Source organism: Peromyscus leucopus, chromosome 6, assembly GCF_004664715.2.
Source record: "Peromyscus leucopus breed LL Stock chromosome 6, UCI_PerLeu_2.1, whole genome shotgun sequence".
NCBI classification, from domain to species: domain Eukaryota; kingdom Metazoa; phylum Chordata; class Mammalia; order Rodentia; family Cricetidae; genus Peromyscus; species Peromyscus leucopus.
In genome coordinates this window covers 21,452,359-21,467,139 of record NC_051068.1, presented here as the reverse complement: position 1 = coordinate 21,467,139, position 14,781 = coordinate 21,452,359, and positions in this window count along the sequence as shown.

Below are 14,781 nucleotides of genomic sequence, written 5' to 3'. Positions count from 1 at the left end.
CTTATGTGGGGGTGCTGGGAGTTGAACTTGGATCCTCTGGAAGAGCCACTGGTGTTCTTCACAACTGAGGTGACTCTCCAGGCCCTCAGATGAGCTTTAAAAAGGATTTTAATTCTCTATAGTTTATCTTTGAGTACTACATACTATGGTGGTATTTTATTTGTACTGAAATGTGATTTTAATTGTATGTTAATAAATAAAGTTGCCCAGGGGTCAGAGCTATTAGAGCCATAGAAAGAGTGTGGTGGTGGCGGCGCACATCTTTAATCCCATAGATCTCTGTGTGTTCAGGGATACAGCCAGCATTGGAGACATACGCCTTTAAGACCTGGAGGGCTGTACTTACAGGCAGTGACAAGGCAGTCACATGTTTGGGTTTACAACCAATGAGAAGGCAGAACAGAAAGACTATTTAAAGACGGACACACAGGAAGTAGCTCTCTTTCGGAGAGCTAGGACCACCACAGGAGGAAGGGTAAGATTTTAGCTCTGAGCTCTGACCTCTCGGCTTTCTCTTTTACATTGGTTCTGTGTTTCTTATTTAATACGACGGTTGGTTACATCTACAGCAGACTCTTTTGGCACAGGTTTTACATGTCTAGGCTCACTGCTGGAGCCCTCCATAGAACACAGCTCTACCCTTTCTTGTATGGCGACAAACACACTATTTAAAACCTATATGAGGTGGCAAATACTTATAATCCCAACATTCTGGAAGCTAAGTAAGTAAGTAAGTAAGTAAGTAAGTAAGTAAGTAAGTAAGCAAGTAAGTCTGAGGCCAGCCTGGTGTCCATGAAAAGATCTTGTCTCAAAAAGCAACAGAACATACAGAGCCCTTGCCAGTGTGTGCGATATCAGGAATTGTCATTTTTCCCTTGGCCCTTCAGATGTGGGGGGTGCTGTACATGCAGGCAGGTAGGAAAGACTGAAGTGCACCACAGTAAAAGGACTCTGGCCGCGGGCCTGTGGCTGAAACAGCAACAGCTCCACGAGGATGGGACCGCTGAGTTTCCTCAAACAAGAATATTCTCTATTGACTTTGCATTTCTGATGGAATTTTAATTTTGATTTCAATGGGTGTTTTTTTTTTGTATCTCAGGTTGACTGTCTACTGATCCCAAATAAGTGTGTGTTTTATTACATTCCTGAGAGTCGTGCTGCTTCAGAGTGGATTTTAGTGACATATTAGCACACACACACACACACACACACACACACACACACACACAATGGAATGATACTTACTGCGCTAAAGTTCTTAAAAAATCGAAAAGATGAGGTCATTGTACTAATGTTAGGGAAAAAACAAATTTAAACTAGAAATAAAATGCACTTCAATCACAGAAGTGTTTGGGATTTAGTCTCCAGGAAACATGAAAGACACTGAAATTTGTCATCTTCCCTTTGATTGTACATGCATTCTTTAAGAAACAGACTTGAGGTCTATTTTTCTTCTTTCCTTAGAGATTTTATTAATCTTTTTTTGTATTATCCTACAGGGTTAGATGGTTTGGTACATTTGTTTTATGATTCCTCCCTGAACGGACTTAAATTCCTCTGCTTAGAAGCTGCTCCCTCCGGGAATGGACAGGTTCATCTCCCCAGGCTGCGGGAACAGGTCTGTGCTCTCTCGCCCAGGATAAAGGCTGTACACATTCCAGCTCTGCTGAGTAGATACACTTCTCAGCCCTGGTGATTATTTTCAGTTCCTTCTTCCACTTTCTGGAATGTCCTTTCCCAGCCCTTAAACTCCTGCTCATCTTTCAAAACCCTGTTCATGAATCGGTTATTTGAAGGCTTTTCCTTCCCATCCCCACTTGCCTGGACCCTGGACCCATAATCTGTGACCCGACTTAAGGTAACTTCTGCTCTCCTGTCCTTGCACAATGCACACACTCCTGTTAGCACTTTCACTGTCCTATATAGTGGCCAATATAACTTACCTTGGCATTCCGAGACAAAGGGTGACCTTTCCAATGTCTGTAAGCCATGCCTCCACATCTTCAAACAACTTCCTCAGTAAGAAGTTATAGGGATAACAAGGTCTCATATTTAACAAAGGCTTATCACCATATTTTATCAAGTCAATAATAATACGAGCATTTCCTTACACACATTTCTAAAACTAAGCTGCATTTTGAACTGGGTGGAGTCTTAGGGTTGGTGAACTATGTGTCTGCCATATTCTATTACTTTTAAAATATTGCATCTTACCCTTAGCAATCTAATAGGTGTTATTCTAGTTTACAGGTGTGGAATAGAGGCACAGAGAGGGTAAAGCGCTGGTTCAGAGTCACACAGAGGAGCAGGGACTGATGCTTGGTATGTTTGGCTCTGTTAATCTTTGTTCTTAACCACATATTCTTAGTGTTTAACATGCTCTTAATAACTAACATGTTCTGAAGGTTTGGGAAAAATGGATAGAATGGAAATAAACTTTTCTTTTGTATCTCTGTGTGTGATAGCCACTGTGCTGGGTACTTAGTATTCTATTTATTTCCTTAAAACATTATACTCTGTATGTTATAGACATGGAAACCGAGGTGCATGTAGATGGCTTGTGTCACACAGCGAGGTGCCGGCTGGCAATCCTTTCTGCTTCTTGCTCTGCAGAGATGTAAGCAGCAGCCCCAGGCTCCTGCTGGCTTTCCTTGCTCTGCTTGGTGGACTGTGCCTCCCAAACGGAGAGTCAAAGCAAGCCCTCCTCACTTAAGCTGCTTCTCATCCAGCACTTGGTAACAGCAATAAAAACGTAACTAACATGTAAAATTGGTGTAAAGAGTGGAGCTGCGGGAGTTGGAGAGATGGCTCAGAGGTTAAGAGCACTGGCTGCTCTTCCAGAGGTCCTGAGTTCAATTCCCAGGACCCACATGGTGGCTCACAACCATCTGTAATGAGATCTGGCGCCCTCTTCTGGCCTGCAGGCACACATGCGGGGAGAACACTGTATACATAATAAATATATTAAAAAAAAAAAAAAAAGCTGCTACCACTGTGGATTCAGCATATGGCCTTTAGGTCCTAGAATTGATTTTTCATAGGAATAAGGAAGAGTTTGGAGCTGCAGGTTACATACAGAAGGCCCAGGATGTTGTAAGCAGAGTTTAACAGGCCATTCTTCTGGGAGGTCGGAGGTCAGAATGTGAATAGCAACACTGACAGTGGACGCCAGGCTCATGAGGGTTCAGAAGAGACTCCCTTAGGAAATATTTTTTGTAAGGGTTTTGTAGCAAAAAGGTGTCTTGGCGATCAGAGAGACAAGGAATGCTGCAAAAATCACACCACGCAACAGACCTCACCTAAGATTTATTGGGGAGATGTAAAAGTCGACCTCTGAGTGGGGATGAGGGAGGACAGGGGAGGGGGATAGGGAGAGGGGGAGGGAGATAAGGAGAGGGAGAGAGGAGGGGGGGATATGGAGAGGAGGAGGGAGGGAGAGGGAGAGGGAGAGGGAGAGAGTAGATTGCGACAGTGAGGGCTTTATGGGGGTGGGCAATGGAGAGGGAAAATACCTAACAGTGTTGTGGTGGTTTGAAAGAAAATGGCCCCCAAAGGGAGTGGCACTATTAGGAGGTGTGGCCTTGGTGGAGTAGCTGTGGTCTATTTAGAGGAAGTGCGTCACTGTGGGGGTGGGCTTTGAGGTCTTTTTCCCAAGCTCCACTCGGTGTGACAGTCTGTGGACTTCCTGCTGCCTTCTGGTCAAGTTGCAGCCAGCACCATGTCTGCCTGCATGCTTACCATCTTCCCCATCATGATGATAATGGACTGAACCTCTGAAACTGTAAGCCGCCACCTCAGTTAAATGTTTTGTTTGTAAGAGTTGCCATGATCATGGTGTCTTTTCACAGCAATAAAAACCCTGACTAAGACACATGGTGATGTGGAAATGGGTCACATTGGCCTTTAGTAATGACAACGATTGAAGGCGGGGTGGGTGGTGAATGGGGGAGCACCTGGTTCTGGAATGGGGGCAGTTCTAACACATACACTGCAGGACTCTCGTGTTATGCTCTAGCAAAGAAACTGGCAGCCTTCTGCATCCTAGAAAGCTTGAGTGAACCTGAGCTGGAAAGCCCTGGGCTAACTTGCTTGGTGGAAGACATTTCCATTCAGCTTGACAGGCAGACAATGGCGTGCTCAGCAGCCGCTGCGTTTACCCAGCTCTACAGTCAGAGAGAGGAGAAAGCAGGCCAGCAGACATGAAAACGTAGTTTGATGAGGAGAGGAGTGAACACCCACTTAAAGTTGCAGACAAAGGTGCAGTTTGGTGAGGCGAGGAGACTGAACCTGGTTAAAACTGTTGAGAGGGCAGGTATAGATGAAGCGGTTAACATTGATGACGAGATTAGTACTGCTAAAGAGAAACCATGAACTTAGCACCGAGGGAGTGGGAGAGAAGCCTTGAAGGAAAAGCTTCACTCCTCCTGGGTTGCAGGGTGTGAACAATGCACACTCACTTGAAAGTCCTTCATTTGAAAAGTGGCTGTCTTAGTTCCATTGTTGTGAAGAGACACCAGGACCAAGGCAACTCTTATAAAAGAAAGCATTTATTTGGGGGCTTCCTTACAGTTTTAGAGGATTAGTTCATTATCACCATGGCGGCATGTAGTCATGGTGCTGGAGTGGTGACTGAGAAATTTACATCCAGATCCACAGGCAGCAGGCAGAGAGACCAAGAGTGTGCCTGGCATGGGCTTTTGAAATCCCAAAGTCCACTCTCAGGGACAACTCCTCCAACAAGGCCACACCTCCTCCAACAAGGCCACACCTCCTCCAACAAGGCCACACCTCCTAATCCTCCCCAAACAGTCTGCCAACTGATAACTAACCATTCACATATACGAGCCCACGTGTGCTCTTCTTAGTTATCCAGCACTGTGGCTGAACAAAGAGAGCCCTGAGGGCTTCCTACTCAGTGATCAGCCACCTAGAAGAGTATATTTCCTGGTTCAGCTGCAAAGGCACAGAGAGGCCACTGCAGCCGTGCTCTAAGGAGTCTGGGCTATGTCTTACCTTGGCAGCAGAATTTGGTGCTCTCTACATGGTGCTGGTTTTGCCAGCATGCAAAAATCAAAGGCGTTATGGCATCATGAAAGTTTACATGAAGGTTCCGGAAAGCTTCTGAGGCTAGAGAACATGTGTCACGGTTAGAGTCACTCATGATATGATAGGGATTCATAGTACAGGAGGCAAAATTAGGCATGAATTTCTTTTTTTCTTTTTGGTTTTTCGAGACAGGGTTTCTCTGTGTAGCTTTGCATCTTTCCTGGAACTCGCTTTGGAGACCAGGCTGGCCTCGAACTCACCGAGATCCGCCTGCCTCTGCCTCCCGAGTGCTGGGATTAAAGGCGTGCGCCACCACCGCCCGGCTAAAGATTTATTCATTTATTATATGGTGTTTTGTCTGCATGTATGCCTGCAGGCCAGAAGAGAGAGCCAGATCTCATAACAGGTGGTTGTGAGCCACCATGTGGGTGCTGGGAATTGAACTTAGGACCTCTGGAAGAGTAGCCAGTGTTCTTAGCTGCTGAGCCATCTCTCCAGCCCCTATATTTTTAATTTTTAAAGATGTATTTTATGTGTATGTTTTTTGCCTTTATGCATGCATGTGCACCGCATGCCTGCCTAGTACCGGTGGAAGTCAGCTCAGAAGAAGGTGTCATAGTCCCTGGAACTGCAGTTTTGGATGGTTGTGAGTTACCAAGTGGGTTCTGAGAACTGACCCAGGCTTTTAAACATTGAGCCATCTCCCTACCCTTTTGACAAATTCCTTCACCCTTCCTTCCTTCCTTCCTTCCTTCCTTCCTTCCTTTCTTTCTTTTTTCCTCCCTCCCTCCTTCCCCATCTTTCGTTCTTTTTGTTAAGACAGGGCTTCTTTGTGTAGCCTTGGCTATCCTGGGACTAGCTCTGTAGACCAGGCTAGCCTTGAACTCACCGAGATCCATATGCCTTTGCCTCCCGAGTGACAAATGGTTTTAATGAGTGACATGTTCCAAATGCTTTAGAGAAAACTAAGAGTGCAGGCCAGAAAACATTAAGAATGAAGAGAAGGTGTAGAATCAGCATGGAAACAGAGGTCACTGGATTCATAAAACATTTGTGTAGGTCCAAGTGAAAGGCTAGACTTTCGTTTTAAAAAATATTTGTGTAGGCGCTCCATGTGTGTGCAGTGCCTGCAGAGGCCAGAAAGGAACTGGGGATTCCTTGGAGCTAGAATTACAGGCAGTTGTGAGCTGCACTATGTGGGTCCCGGGAACTGATCTGGGGTCCTCTGTAGGATCAATGAGCGCTCCTAATGGCAAGGATCTCTCCAGCCCCCTAAAAGCCAGACTTTCTAATGAAGGAGATGAAATTTTAAATGGCTCATGTTATGTATAGCATCATTAATTCTTCTGAGCGTGTTTATACAGAAACGTCTCAAGCTACTGAAATGAATGATTCATATTAGCTTGAAAAAGAAAACCCTTGGGGTTTTTCATGTCTGCTTGGGTTTTTAACTTGCCATTATTTAAAGGCTTATTCAAGACTCGCAATAGCAGACAGGCTGGCAACAATGTCAAACTCTAAGCCCAGTCAAACATAATAAGAGAGAGCAAATTGTGTTTTCCCCGGAAAAGAAAACCACAGCATATTTTCCTCCTGGAATAATTTGATTTCCTTTTGCTGTAGAAAAATCCAGAGAAAATGGCTGCTGTTTCATCCTAAGCGTCCGTAAGCTCAGCCGAACGTCTGTGATTTCACTTCCCATAGTGGCTTTCTACATCGACGCTCTGCTTTCCATTTCAGAGCCCCTGATTACTGTGAGATCTTAATGGAAAGAGGCACGCTTGGCTTGGCTCTGCTCTGGGGCCGTGGCATCTAGCCTGCCTCTGTGATGAATGTGTCTAGTGCCTTGGCCCTGAATATTCCAACCTCCAAGGGACAGTCAATTTGGTCGCTGACATTTATGAAGGACACCTGTGTAATGTCTGACCGCAGTTCGAGTCTCTGCATCTCGGCAGAGACCACGGTACCTGCGACCAGTTGCGAACCCAGCAATGGAGGGAGTCGCTCGCTAATTAGAAATGCTGACGCACTTTACCTTTCTCCTGGCAACCGCTGTCAAGTGGGGTTTGAAAGACTTGACTTCATGGACCACCAGAAGCAGATCAAATTTCACATCCCTGTGGCTGGTGTGAGAGTCAAGATAAATCTTTTTGGAAGAGTGTAGAGAATTTCTTAAAAGAAAAAAAAAAAAAAAGAGAAAACAAAACAAAAAAGTGAAACCTATGGTTTCATGCATTTTCCTTGTTTTAGGTTGGATTTTCTAGAAAGGGAAAAAGAATGGATTCTTAGAGTTACAATTTTATATAGAAAAGCAAAAAATGTCTTGACACTTTTCCTGTTTTTAGACTTTTGAGAGCCAATTTTGATCTGTTCTCTGCCTTTGATTTAGGGATTTGTCCTCCTCCTCCCCCTCTCCCCTCCTCCCTTCCTCCTCTTTCTTTTTCTTCTGTTTTTCAAGACAGGGTTTCTCTGTGTAGCCCTAGCTGTCCTGCATCTCACTCTGTAGACCAGGCTGACCTAGAACTCACACAGATCCACCTGCCTCTGTCTTCTGAGTGCTGGGATCAAAGGCGGCCACCACCACCAGGCTTGATTTAGGGATTCTAATTAAAGCTCTTTGTAGTGAATTTCTTTTCTGCAATGTCCTTACTCAGCTACCAGTGAAGTCCAAAGGCATTGTGGGTATAAACTACTGTTGCTAACAAAAAACATAATAACCCTGTTCCCTATGTTATGTCATCTTTTAAATGATTTATTTTTATTTTATATATATGGGTGTTAGCCTCCATGTATGTATGCCATATGCATGCCTGTTGGAGAAGGAGGCCAGGAAAGAGCGTTGGATCTCCTGGAAGTGAAGTTACAGATGGTTGTGAGCCTTGATGCGGGTGCTGGGAACTGAACCTAGGTCCGCTATAAGAGCAGCCAGTGCTCTTAACCACGGAGCAACCTCTCCAGCCCTATAGTAGACCATCATTTAAGGAGGGAGTTGTTGAATCTTTTGGATACACGTTCTATAAAAATGCAAATTAGCAGCAACAAAGGATGTAAATTGAGGAAACTTTGTGTGAGAGAAAACAACAGTACAGATTCCATGAGACGCTGATGACAGGGCCCGGCTGTTCCCGCCCCAGCCTGCTCACCTCTCCTGTTCCACACTCTATAAACAGCAAGCTGCTGTGGTCTGGGCACCCACTCCTGGAATGAGCTCTCAACCTTCTTTAGACAGTGAGGTTTAGAGGAACACTTTCACATTTGTGCAGCTTCAGGAAAAGTTGTCGCGTTCACCCCCAACACCATCCCTAATGACAACTTCAGGTTTCAAACCACTAACAACTCAGCTGCCTCAAATCCATTTTAAAAAGAAATAGGATTTGTCCACTAAATACAGTGAGACAGAGCCTCTGTCCCCTGAGCCTTCTGGGCTCTTGTAAATGGAGCCTTCTCTTCTACTGGCCTGTTCCCAAATGCCTGGCAGTCACTTCCCAAATTACCACACCGAGGCTTATATTAATTCTAAATGTTTGGCCATTGTTTAGGTTTATTACTAACTAGCTCTTATATTTAACCCATTTCTATTAACCTATGTATTGCCACATGGCCGTGGCTTTACCGGTCCTCTATAATCTTGCTTCTTGGACAGCTGGCTAGCATCTCCCTTGACTCCACTCCTCTTCATCCAAGTCCTCAGTTTGATTGTCCCGCCTAACCTTATCCTGCCTGGCCGTTGGTCAAACAACTTTATTATTATCCAATGGGAGTAATACATAATTCACAGTGTATAGGGGCTCATCTCACATGATCATTTAGGCTCAAGATAATGCCACAGGATGGTTCTTCAGAGTAGGCAGAGCCCAGAGAAGGCACCCTACAGTAGAGACAGCCCAAAGCACTGGTGCCCAGAGAAGTGACCTTTGTAGTAGGGATGATGTCACAGCAAGTCTTCCCCCTGGTGGCCCATGGCAGTCAGTGCTGCTCCAGTAATGACTTGAGGATTCGTGTGTACTACAGAGAGCACCCAGCAGGGCACAACCTGATACTTTGATGGCTATGGGTATTTATTTGGCCAAGATACTTGGAATTCTTCTCCAGACCAGGGCCTGGTTGCTGTGTCTTTATGATGGCAGCCAGGATTGTTCAACCCTTTTGTCCCTGGAGATTTGAGCAAAAACTAAAGCAAAGGAAGTCTCCTATCTCAAGCACCAGCATGGCCAGGGTGCCAGGAAAGCACTGGCCCCAGCACCAGAAATATGGACTAAAGTGGGCTCTCTTTTCATACCTCTCTGAGGCTGGGGGACGTCTCACATTACAAGCCTGCAGCCAGGCTCTGGTTCCAAGGCAGGAGGCAGGGAAGTAGTGGGGAGCAGGATGTGTGACCTTTTGATGTACTCCCTTTTGATGTAGGTGAGAGATCCTGGCCTGAGGAAGTCATTGCGCCTCAGTAGAGTGCCCCTGGCTAGCTGTGGAAGCAGGAGAGCTGCTGTAAAGGGCTGTGGTCTGAGCAGCAGCTGGGTTATAGCATTACATTTTTACACACTGTCCTCGACAAGCCATACTTGGTTGTATGTTTTTAAGATTTGTTTATTTATTATGTATACAGTGCTCCTCCTGCATGGACATCTGCGGGTCAGAAGAGGACACAAGATCCCATTACAGATGCTTTGTGAGCCAACACTTGTTTGCTGGAAATTGAACTCAAAAACCTCTGGAAGAGCAGCCAGTGCTCTTAAGCTCTGAGCCACCTCACCAGGGGTTGTATGTTTTTAAAGGCTAAAAAAATAAGAAACCCACTCATCTGTGCACCAAGTACACACATACGTTCTTTACCACGGCATCAACAGGACGTGGTGTCAGGTCTGTGCTGTCAGACATGCCAGCATCAGTGGGCACACTGGAAGTCACACCATTTGCCTCCTGCAACCTTCCAGTCACATGCATTCTAGGCCCATGATGAAAGTGCGTGTGTTTCTGCTTCAAGTCCCCTCTCTGAGAACGTATCCAGAGCCTGCTGCCATTGTTACAGTCTGGTGCTCTCAGAGCTGCGAAGTTGAGGCATCAAGGAGAGTCACACGGTCTGCAGTTGACCCTGACCCTTAGAAACAAACGGCTCCACGTGCCGGTGTTTCCTCAGCTGGGGACAGAGAGAGATCTGCTTTAGAAGCTGTGTCCTTACACAGGTCCCCTGGGAAAACAGTTTATTTTCCTTCCCTGTTTTTTGCCTGTGACAGCTCTCTTGTTAGAGCTCACACAAGTCTCTAAAATAACCAGGAGAGCCATCCGGGCTATCTCCGCCACGAGCTTTGGGAAGTCCAACTTCATGCATCCATTTCACTCCTCATCTCTCCGAGGCAAATTGTCATGTATAAAGACCTGTTAGCTGTCACTACCCCATCAGGCATGGCCAGACTCACATAAAAGCAATAGCTTAAACCAAAACCACAGCCCCTGAACATGCTTAATGAGAGTTCTCACAGAGCGCCGTGAAACACAGGTCTCTGGTGGAAAATGCCTTCCTTAACTTGATGTGTGAATGCACGCTTCATGTGTCATTCAAATAAGTCCCCACATCCCATATGGCCCAATCTTAGAATAGCACCACAGTAAAGAGATACAGCCTAGCATCCAAAAGGAATTACAAAGCAATCCCTACCTTTACCTGGGCCTCCAGAATACGCTGAGAGCAGCAGGAGTTGGGAGCTTGGAGCCATGTCTAGAAGCACTCTCCTGCCTGGCTTTCTCCTTCTCGGCACACTGGCACGCCCATTAATCCTGCACCCCTAACATCTTCTCAGGTTTTCTCCTGCTTTGCAGGACCTCCCAAGTGTGAGGCTACCGCTCTACTCCCGAGTGCAAGCCAAGTCTTGCTCCTTCCCAAACCTCTTTTGCTTTTTGTTCTTTCTCATTTCACCTTTCTTGTCTGTCTCTATCTCAAAACCCAGCATTTTCTGGCAAAACTGAACTCATCACAAGGGGCCAAGTGATAGGGAAGCTAAGAAGATCAAGGCAAGCCCCTTTCTGGTGGACAGAAAATGTGGGGCTAACCCGATAACCTTGATCCCTTCACACATTCATCTGAGGTTGAATGTGCATATATGGCTGGCACTGCGGAGAAACATGAATGTCATTGTCCTTGGCTTTATGATATGTAAATCTAAGAGCATTCAGGTAGATGGAGCAAGGGCAAGCAGATGTCAGGCCAGGGGTATTTCAAGACAAGTTACCAGAAACACAGCACCTTGTCCTATCAAATATTTTAAAGTTGAAAGAATTCAAGAAAGCATGTGACAAAAGGTGTCCCCGACCTCTCCCACAGTGGGAGACATGGAAGTCCTTGTGCTCACAGATAAGCACTAAGGGAACCAGGGATGTCAAACACACAAGCTTGTCCCTTCAAAGAAAGGAAGGCATCACCTGTTTTCCACCCAGAAGGTGGGTGATAGCCTGGTGACCTTAGTGCTAACTCTGTGGCTGAGACCACACTGGCTCTTCCCCAGACCCTTATTGTGAGCTTGCCGATCTATGGAACCTGCCTTTATGCAAGGTGCCATATGCAGTCAATTTATAGAGCCCATCACAATGCAAGCAAGGTGTCACATGCAGTCAATCTATAGAACCTGTCTTTATGCAAGGTGTCACATGTACTTTGCAAAGATGTAGTAAATTGTCTTAACTTTTATTGTGCACACAGGATTGAATTAATTATCAGCAGGAAAATTTTCACCAAATTGTATTACACTTAAATATGCCTAAAATAAACATTGGGGGTTCAGATTTTGAAGTTTGAACCAATTCTGGCTATTTAGTCACGTTGAACCAAACTATCTTCCTGTCTCCTGAGGATCTTTACTCTGCTGGCCACAGTGGTCACGGAGACCCCCACATCCCACCCTTTTTGCACATTATAGATCATAACATCTTCATATGGGATGTGAGATTTTAGGGAGAGTGAGAGAGGTGCCGAGCCTTGTGTCCTTCAGTCAAGAGGTTATCATGAGGATGGAGATGGGGCTGAAGGAGAATCCCAGTTCCTGCTAGACAAAGCAAGGCATCTATTTTTTAAAGGTCTTTGAGGAAGGGGAGATCCTGTGTGTGAGGAATCAGGCTTAGTATATGTGACAGAGGCAGGGGAGTGGTCACTCTTTCCCTGAGTGGGGCAGTGAGGCTTGGTTCACGCGTGACTCCTGCACTGTGACCTCTAGGCAGCTGGAGGGGCGCTGGGCATGTTCTGGCCTTGACTGCAGCTCTCTCTGGCTACCTGGACAACCCGGGCTTTCTGACGGGAGGGTCCTTCTTATTCCTAGAGGAAAGGAACATCTTTATCTCTAAATCCAAAGAAGCAGGCCGTCTGAAGTGCTCCAGCTTCCCCAGTACTGAGTCTCATCATAGTCCTCCACCGCTCACCGCTCCTCATCAAATCTAGTGTAAAGTTACGCGGGTCTTTCCCAAGTATTCATTTCCTCACAAAGAGTCTGTGTTATGCAAAACTGACACTGAACCGATGTGTGTATTTCTCTCTCTGCTGTTACAGGGGCCTCAGCCATGAACCCAGGGGCAGCAAAGTAAAATACGGTTTGTTCTTGACGGGAGGTGTGGAGCTTGAATGCATAGGTAAGGGTGCTGAGGGGAGTGAGCCGTCCTGTGCCCTCTTAGGATCAGAGACTGAGATCGTGATAAGTTAGCTGACAAAAGTTAGTGATATAAGAAGAACACAAATTTATTAATTTACTTATTTAGTATTTTAGTTTTTTGAGATAGAATTTCTTTGTGTTACAGTCCTGACTATCCTGGAACTTGCTCTGTAGACAATCCTGGCCTCAAACTCAGGGATCCTCCTGTCTTGGCCTTCTGAGTGTTGGGATTTAAAGGCATGTGCTGCAATGCTTGGTGGGTACAAATTTATTAATCTATATTTATAAACAGGAGTTCATAGAAAAGTGAACTCCAAAGCGTGAACTCAGAGTGAATCTCAAAGGAGTGGTTGACTTGGGAGTTCATGTGTCCAAAGCAAGGACAAAGGTTTAGGTGTCAAGGTCGACAATATGTTTTGTAAAAAGACTAAGAATTATACATGTGGGGCTTGTTTTAGTCAGTTGGTTTATGTACACTCAGAGTGGGCTCTTGGTTTCTGATGACAAAGGTTTTCTCTTTGGGTATCATAAGGAGGGAAATTTAAGTATGTCCTTATTTTAATTTTTTTGAGAATTTACTTATTTTATGTGTGTGGCATTTTGCTTGCATTTATGTTTATGCACCACATGTGTGCAGTGCCCACTGAAGCCAGAAAAGAGCATCAGATACCCAGACACTGGAGTTACTGATGATTGTGAATCACCATGGAGGAGTTGGGAACAGAACCAGGGTTCTCAGGAAGAGCAGCCAGCCCCCTACCTGCCGAGCTATCTCCCATATGTCTTTGTTTTAGTCAGGTGGCAGGGGACAATGGAGGGCAGGATGAGTAAGAACAAAGTGTAATGAAACATATGCATGACAATGTCACCTTGAAAACTCACTTTGTATGCCTCACTCATCAGTTCATTAGAAAACAGAAAACATGGGCCTGGAGAAACGGCTCAGTGATTAAGAGCACATGCTGTTTTTGCAGAGGAGCTAGGTTCAATTCCCAACACCCACATGGTGGCTCATGACTCTGATCTGATACCCTCTTCTGGCCTCTGCTGGCACTGCACCCGTGTGCACCCCCACACACATAAAAAACAATACCATTTTAAAAGGAAATATTTACTGTGTTTATTGTTATTTGTTTTCTTAGTGGTAGCCATTCTGACTGTTATGAGATAGATTGTTGTAGAATATTATTTTAAGGTGTGTTATTTTTGTTTATGCTGCACTTGTTTAACTCTGTGAAGCTGTGTTACTGTGCCAGTCTAAAATACCTGATGGTCTAAGAAAGACCTGGATGGCCAATATCGAGGCAGGAGAGAGAAATAGGCAGGGCTGGCAGTTAGAGAGGATAAATAGAAAGAGAAATCTGGGAGGGAAAAAAAGGAAGAAGTAGCCAGAGAAGGAGGAGGACTCCAGGACTCCAGGGGCCAACCACCCAGCTACACAGCAAGCCTTGGAGTAAGATTAAGATTTACAGAAGTAAGAGAACGGGAAAAGCCAAGAGGCAAAAGGTAGATGGTATAATTTAAAGTTAGAAAAGCTGGCAAGAAACAAGTCAAGCTAAGGCCGGGCGTTTATAATTAAATATAAGCCTCTGTGTGTGATTTTTTTGGGAGCTGGGTGGTAGCCCTCCAAAAGCACAAAATCAAACAATAAACAGCAACAATAGAACCTCAAAGCAATTTTAGTTTGCATTTTCTCGGCAGCTAAGGAATATGAACTCTTTCTCAAGTATTTATTAACCATTGTTGTTGTTCTTCTCTGGGAGCTATCTGTTCAGCAAATGAGCTCACTTATTGACCTGATGGTGACTTGCTGATATAGTTTATTTTTACAGTTCTTTTATGCCCTAGATGTTAATCCACTGTTGGAAAAGATTTCTTTTCTATTTCGTAGGTTGTCTCTGCACTCTGCTGATCATCCTCTTTGCTGCCCAGAAGCCTTTTAATTTCATATAGGACCATTTGTCAATTCTTGGAATTTTTGTCCTGTGCCATTGGAGTCCTTTTTAGAAAACCTCTGCTATGCCAATATTTTGAAAGCTTTCTTTCCCAGCTGTTTCAAAGTTGCCTATCTTACATTAAGGACTTTGATCTGTTTTGTGCAGGGTGA